Source organism: Gallus gallus, chromosome 1 (genome assembly GCF_016699485.2).
Source record: "Gallus gallus isolate bGalGal1 chromosome 1, bGalGal1.mat.broiler.GRCg7b, whole genome shotgun sequence".
In the NCBI taxonomy this organism is placed as follows: Eukaryota; Metazoa; Chordata; class Aves; order Galliformes; family Phasianidae; genus Gallus; species Gallus gallus.
In genome coordinates this window covers 80,991,274-80,998,502 of record NC_052532.1, presented here as the reverse complement: position 1 = coordinate 80,998,502, position 7,229 = coordinate 80,991,274, and positions in this window count along the sequence as shown.

Below are 7,229 nucleotides of genomic sequence, written 5' to 3'. Positions count from 1 at the left end.
ATCTGCCATGCAGCGCGCTGGTTAACTCCCCATGAGGCTGACATTTGGACTAGGCCAGGGAGGAGATATGGCAAATGAGCCACGATGAAGGGGTTGATGAAGGGGTGGAAGAACATGCGAAGAACAGTAACAGAACTGGGAGATGGAGGCAGCCACAGCCAATGATTGTAAGGGAAGGAAGGTGGTGACCTCTCTTTGATAATACCATGGGAAACAGAGGAACAGCAAACAAAAAAACATACAAACAACAACAACAAAAACCAGAATCCATACAACATACATTTTACTACAGGTAGACACAACAAAAAGCCATGTCACATTTGTTATTAATCTCTACCACATCCACAGACGGTCTGCTCCTATAGCTTTCCTTCACATAGCACCGCAATGGCTATACATAACACACATCTCCTCACAACTGGACTCAAGTTAGAAGCTTTCAGCACATTTAGGGGGAATAAAAAGGCAAAACAAAGATGGGCTTTGCAAAAAAAAACACTGTCATACCTATTGAGGGTAGTGCTTGTTACAGAAATGTGATCCAGTGTTTCCAACACAGAACAGGAGCATTTTCAGTTTCACCCTAGGTCATCTTTTTTCAAGCTCCTTTCCTTAGGTTGGGTGATGACCAAGTTCCAGAAGGCAAATCCACTTCCAGTTATGACAAAGCTAAGCCAGTTTCCGCTGCTGCAACGGAGTGTTATTGAGAAAATTCTGTTGCCTGTGTCAGGGTGGAAGCATTGAGCTGGACCTGCTGAACACTGCTTGCCAGGGAAAGTAGGCACTTAAGGCTGCTCATAAACATTTGGGTAGATGAGTATATACTTCCTGGAGAGATTGGCTGCAAATGAAGCTATTCTCTAGCCAGCAAAAACTGGCTGGATGGCCAGGCCCAAGGGACTGTTGTGAATGGAACTTAATCTGGTTGGTGGTCAATCACAAGTGGTGTTCCCCAGGGCTTAGTATTGGGTTGAGTTCTGTTTAGTATTTTTATCAGCGGTCTTGATGAGGGAAGGGATTGACTGCATCCTCAGAAGGATACTGAGATGCTTTTTAGGCCCTTGCCAGCCTAAATAATTCTATGATTCTATAGCAGTGGGCACCCATACAAGGGACAAGCTGGTCCTAGTATGGGACAACGCAGTGTGGGACAGCATCTAGATGGCTGTCAAAAAGGGGATGATTAAAAACACCTCCACCTGAACTTGAAAGTGTATTCACTCAAGGTGTAGTTAGGCTTTCCCAGGAGGACTTGTTAGTATTAGCACGATGTAAAACGCTACAGAATTCTTCATAAAGGCATGCTGTGCCTAGCTGCGAGGCACTGCCAGGCAGATGAACATTTAGCGCCTCGAATATATAAATACCCTTGTTATATAACAAGGTTTGAGTTATGTTTTTTTACAGCCTTGGTAAAAATCGATCACAGCTCAGTCTCTTAGCAAATATCACTGCGGAGGTGAAATGACTCTCTCAAACAGCTGCCAAACCTTCCCATGCATAAGCCTCACTATTCACCCTCTCTGTCCTCAGTTCCTCCAGTCAGCAAGGAGGGCTTATCCAACAAAAGTTTCAAGACTTCACTTTTGCTCCGAAGAGAGCCCAAGAACACAGCTGGAATCCAACAGTCCTTTCCCAAGCATGAGCCCTTTGCTAGGTTCCCTGTGCGACAGGCGACATTAACACTTCTCCATGTAGCTGTTTATAAAGGAATGTTTTTTCCACAGGCTATTAGTTGACATATAGCTCCCACAGCTAATCCTAAAGTGCTTTCTAAAACCATAAACTGTATATGTTACAGAGATTAGAGCTGAACAAATATTTCACTATAAATCATTTATTCAATAAATTTCTTATGATTTTTTTTTTCTTCTATTTGTGAACTGTCTGCAAAATGAAAGCCGAATTCCCAAATTCATTCATTAGTCAAAATTGCCCACGAATTTCTTCGGCAGATAGTTTTCGCCCTGCAGGCCATTTGTGGGCAGTTTGTTATGAATAGCCTCAATTCAATGCTTGGTTGGTTTAGCTGCAGCAGTCATGTGGACGTGTCTCTGTTCTGAATGAAAATTCACTTTCAAATATGGACTGACATTCACAGTGAATTTTTCCCTCTTTTTTCTCATTCCCAATAGGAAACAGCCTCTCCAGTCCAACTGGAAGGGTTAGCTGTTCACACCAGCACAGTGAACTAGAAAGGGAAGAAAGCAGCCCACTGTACAAATTATTCTGTATTAAGGTTGGGTAGAAATACTCTGAGTCAGTGCCTTCACTAACACGTGACCACTGAATAAATGAGAAGATGGCCACATCCGCAGTGCAACATCTCTTGGTGTAGCACAAGGATATCTGTTCTGCTACACTGAAGAAAGATGGATGCGTCCTTCTTACTCACCATTCTCAACACTAAGCAGCATGGGTGAGTTCTGAGGCATACACAGACCTAGTTCCCTCTTGTTAACCTGTTTCCCTGAGGGTTCATCCATCCAGGATGCTTCCAGGGTGTTTGTAAGCATTCCTCCCCTCTCTAGAGAAGCAAGTAGATAATGTAGAACATAATGCATTGTAAACACTAGTTTGAAGTTTGAGTTACCGTTGAACAAGCCTGCAGGCTTCTCTCGTCCTGTTATCTGTCTCCAGCAGATGTTCCTCACATCAGATCGCTGTGTTGCAGTCCCTGCTGCTGCCAGTACTGCCAAATCCAGCTGCTACTCACACAGAGGCTCTGAAAAGTGATTGAGCTGTGCCCGCTGATCCTTGCCCATCCCAGCTTCCCCATCAACAGAAAGCAGGGTCAGAGACATCCAGGAAATCTCAGGCAAGCAACACCAGGGGCTATGTGTGGCTTTCAGCACTACTGGTGTGCCCTTAGGATGAGATTTCACTAGCTTGTGAAACATCACAAGGGCTTATTTTCTTATTTCTGTGGTTATAATTGCTCCATGTAGCCACATTATGACACGGAAGTAAATATAATGGCCTTCCCAGTTGGGATTTCAGATAGAATCATTGGGAGAGAATGGCACATTTCCCCAGTCGAAGAAAACATTGACTTCATTTTGAGAAACTTAAAGCCAGAAGAAACTAAGCAAAGGGGTGGGGAGAAGAAGGAAGGAGGAAAAAGTAAAAACAACTACCCAAAGCCAGTAAACAACTGCCAAACCTGAAAGCTTTTCATTTAGTGATGAAAAATATTTCTACTCATTCCTACAAAGAGCACACATTGGCTGTGAAAATATTTCACAGAGATTTCATGTGAACTTTATACCAACTTTATTTTTTTGACAATTTTGACGGATGTATACTACAAGGTGAGTAATAGTTATATATATATTTTCAAAATGCCACTTGGAAGGCATCTGTAGCCCTTTTATGAGAAAATCACAGTCATAGAGCCTCCAGAATGCATGCATGATAACAGAACTTTCTTTGGACCTACATTACCTTGAGCTCTGACCATGAAATCTGTTGAGCTTCAGCCTGTTCAAAACACTGCTGCCTCTCCCCTCCCCAACACCTGCTCAAAACATCTCCAAACCCTTCCTTTCCCAGGTCTCTGCCCTCTGTAGGCTATTTAAAGCATTTCACTCTTACCCAGGCAGCTTATCTTTCACCCGCTTCTTTGCACCCGTGTCTTCCCTCAGCCCTTTACACAGCACCTTTGCTGAAGCCTCCTGAGTCTCTCTCTAACTTCCTATGGGTCCTGCAGCCAAAGTTGCATCTGTGATCCCTTCTGTTCATCACATCTCTCCCTTAGCAAGAATTGGCTCCCAAGATCTTATCTCAGAAGTCTCCAAGTGTTCCTCCGCTCCTCCAAACGCACATGCTCTTCCAAATAGGAAGCTACAAAGGAACGTATGACATGTCCGCTCATTCATCTCTCTGTCAGTCTTCTTCAGGAGAGTAGGCTCTAAACTCCTTGGAATGACCACTGTGGCCTTTTTCTGTCTTTAGAAGTTCCTCCCACTTTTATCATGATAAGAAACAAACAAAAAAAGCAGCGGAGGGAAAAACTAAGCAGTGCTTCAGATAGGATGGAGATGAAACCCTCCTTTGGTTTGCAGCAGCAGCTGTTCAATGGGGAACAGCAGAGCTGCATCGCAGCAGGGAGGAATAAGAGGGAAAATCCTGGAGCTGCTTAAAACTACTTCAGTAGGAATTTATGGAGGTAAAGTAATTTGCTTTTCTATCTGTAGAATTTAATTGAATTTCAGGATGTTTATTTATTTATTTATTTATTTTTACTTGTTGGGACACCTTGGGAGGGGTGTGGGCCATCACCTCTATTTTTAAGCAAAACCAAACCAAAACAGCATGTAAGCAGACAGTCCCTTCTTCATGAGAGAGCAGGAGGGTAATGGATTCCAGCCAAAACAACATTTGCTACCCACCCTCCTCCCTCCATTCCCAGAGAATCCAGAGGAGATTTCCTCTCTGAATACTGGCCCCAGAAGACATGAAGGTTGCATGTGAGGCTATATGAACGAAGGGTTCCAGGTCCTTCCCATGCTGCAGAGAAACGATTACCAATCTACACCACTAGAACGGAAGGAAGAGAAAAAGAGGTGCGTTGCTGGCAACACCTCGTTTTATTTTCCCCTCCCACACTCTCCTTCGGAGCTATGTAAAACGGTAAAAGTAGGGAGAGATTTAGCTTAAATTAGGTTTACAAATAGCCAAGTGAATAGGGAAATGAGATGCATATGCTGCATGTTAAAGTGTCACTGCCACGCAGCCCGCTGCGACTGGGATTTGGAAAGATGCCGGGTCCCGAAGATGAGGTGCAGCACTGTCAGTCAGGAGGAGGATGCTGTAAGGTTTCTGGGAGAGCAGCTTCCCAAGCGTTTGCTGCTGCTGCCCCCCGACGGCCCTGGCTGCTTTACGTGCAGTCACGGTCTGGAGAAAAAACAGTCTATTAAAAATGACGACTCCATGCTTTCTATTTATTCCCTGTCACTGAGATTTATTTTCTGTCCAAATAAGTTTTTGTTGTTGTTGTTGTTTTCCAAACCATGGCCACTGCTGGCTCCATCTGGCAGCTGAACATCAAGCTCTTGTTTTGATGCCCTGCAATACCAGGATGTGCTGATCCCTGAAGCTGCTACATTTGCAGAAGCAGAGACACAGTGGCACAGCACCACAGCCAGCTACTCTCCGACACTGGCTCCTGCCAGTACACCTCACATTCTGGATCTAGGAGCAATCCCCTTTGCAGACACTCAGCTTATCTCCACGGCCTATCCGACCTCCCTGCTAGGCTTGCTTGGCTATAGAGGGGCTGGCTGCTTTCATTACTCCTTTCCTTACTCCCCTTCAGGACTGCTTATATCTTCATTTACCTCTCTGTAGAGGAGGGGTGAGTAAAGGTGGATGTATATTCTCTCATGATTTGAGATATCAGGGCTTGTTCTCAGCATTCACGCAGAAGCTCTGCACCTTAGAGGCCGGGCAAACACACAAACTGCCACCTATTACATGGGGCCAGAACCATTGATTTATGAAGCAACAGGCAACACATGGTTGTTCTCTTAAGAGATGGCAGAATCGAATCCTTAGGTGCAGGTGAAGCCGTTGGATCTTCCGCTTTCACAGCCTGCCAGCAAACTTGGATGCCCTAAAGGCCTCACACCAGGGCCTCACCACAAAGCTGGAAGAGCCAGAGGTAACTGGGATGGGGCAGAAAAGTGAGAAAGGATGAGTGAAAGCCCACAGAGATAACAAGAAGAAACCGTAGAGGAGAAAGCCAGAGAGTGAGGCAAAATAACTGTATATAAAGAGCTGGTGGGGTGCGCTGTGGGACTGAAAGACCTGAGAGGCTGGGACATGAGGAAAAGAAAGGGGCCCAGGCCTGAGAGCAGGAGGCTGAGGGAGAAGGGCTCCATGCCTTTGGAACTGGTCTTGAAAAGACAGCCACCTTGGGGATGAGGCCTATGAAGAGGCTCATAGGCCTCATCTGAGGCCTCCTCTCCTAGGAGAGGGGACGCTCAGAGGAAGGTGCAGCTGACTCTGAGCTGTTAATGCTGCAGCTGTCCTGTCAGGAGTGGCCCAGCTGACAGATCTGGTGCTTCTACCTGATGTCCGCAAAGAAAGCTGTACCACAGCACAGCACAGCATGGACAAGGCCTGACACCAGCTTAATGGGAAGTGTGGCTTGCATGCCAGTCCACAGAGCAGCAATGCTCCTTCAGTCAGTAGGGCAAATGTTAAAATCCCACCTCCTGCTCCAAAAATGCAATGGTTGTCCACATTTCATGGCCACATATGTAGGCCATGGGGGAGTTTTCCTGATCTGTGAGGAAACAGAAAACAGGAACAGGAGTCTGAGAGGTCTGCTTCAGCCCAAGTGCTTGGGTCTTGTCTTGGAAGGCTTCAGGCACTGTCTTGAATGTTCAAACTGCATGCAGATACATGGCATATCTGTCAGCAAAGTCTGGACTTACTTATAGAAAGGACCTGCCCTGGCCCAGTGACATGGCAACCAAGGCTCTCTGTTTCCCGCCAGGAGTACCAAAAGCATGAAACCACCTACTTCCTTCTTTTTTTTTTTTTTTTTCCAATTAGTAAAAAGGTTTGTCTTTTCACCCAGGCCTGAGGATAGCTCTGGGGTTAAGTGGGAGACTTCAGCAATATCTGGGAGTGAGGAGACTCCTAGCCACGTGTACACCAACCATGACTCTGCCCATGAAAGTATTACATGTCTCCTTCGCTTAGAAATCAGCCCCAGGGTCTGAGTTTGCTCGATGCTGAATTAAACCAACCCTTGATGACTTTCCTACCTGGAAAGCCATCCTTTCCTTCCTGCAACCAGGAGGAGCTAGTTGGCTAGTGGCTGATCACTTGCTTCAAATTGCTGCAACTCCAATGGAGAAAATCCTGTCTCTGGTTATAAATAACTAAATGAGAAGGACAGAGATCTGTATATTCTCTGCAGCATGTAGCAAAGTTAACACCCAAGGCTGGCAAGGTCCATACTAAGAGTGATGTAGATAATCCTTCAGAAGCGAAACTCTCACAAGTTACTCAGTCAGAAACAATATTGGAAGCATTCCTTTCTATCTCCATGCCTAGTCAGCCATGTTTTGAAGTCTATCTCAAGCCTATTTATGATCATATCAGTTTTCCATGTGGGGAACAGAAGTTTCAGAGACCAAGATAACGATTTCATTCTCAGACTCCTATGTTCACCAACCCGTCTGTCCTTGACGTGCACTTCAAGCACACCAAGCTGT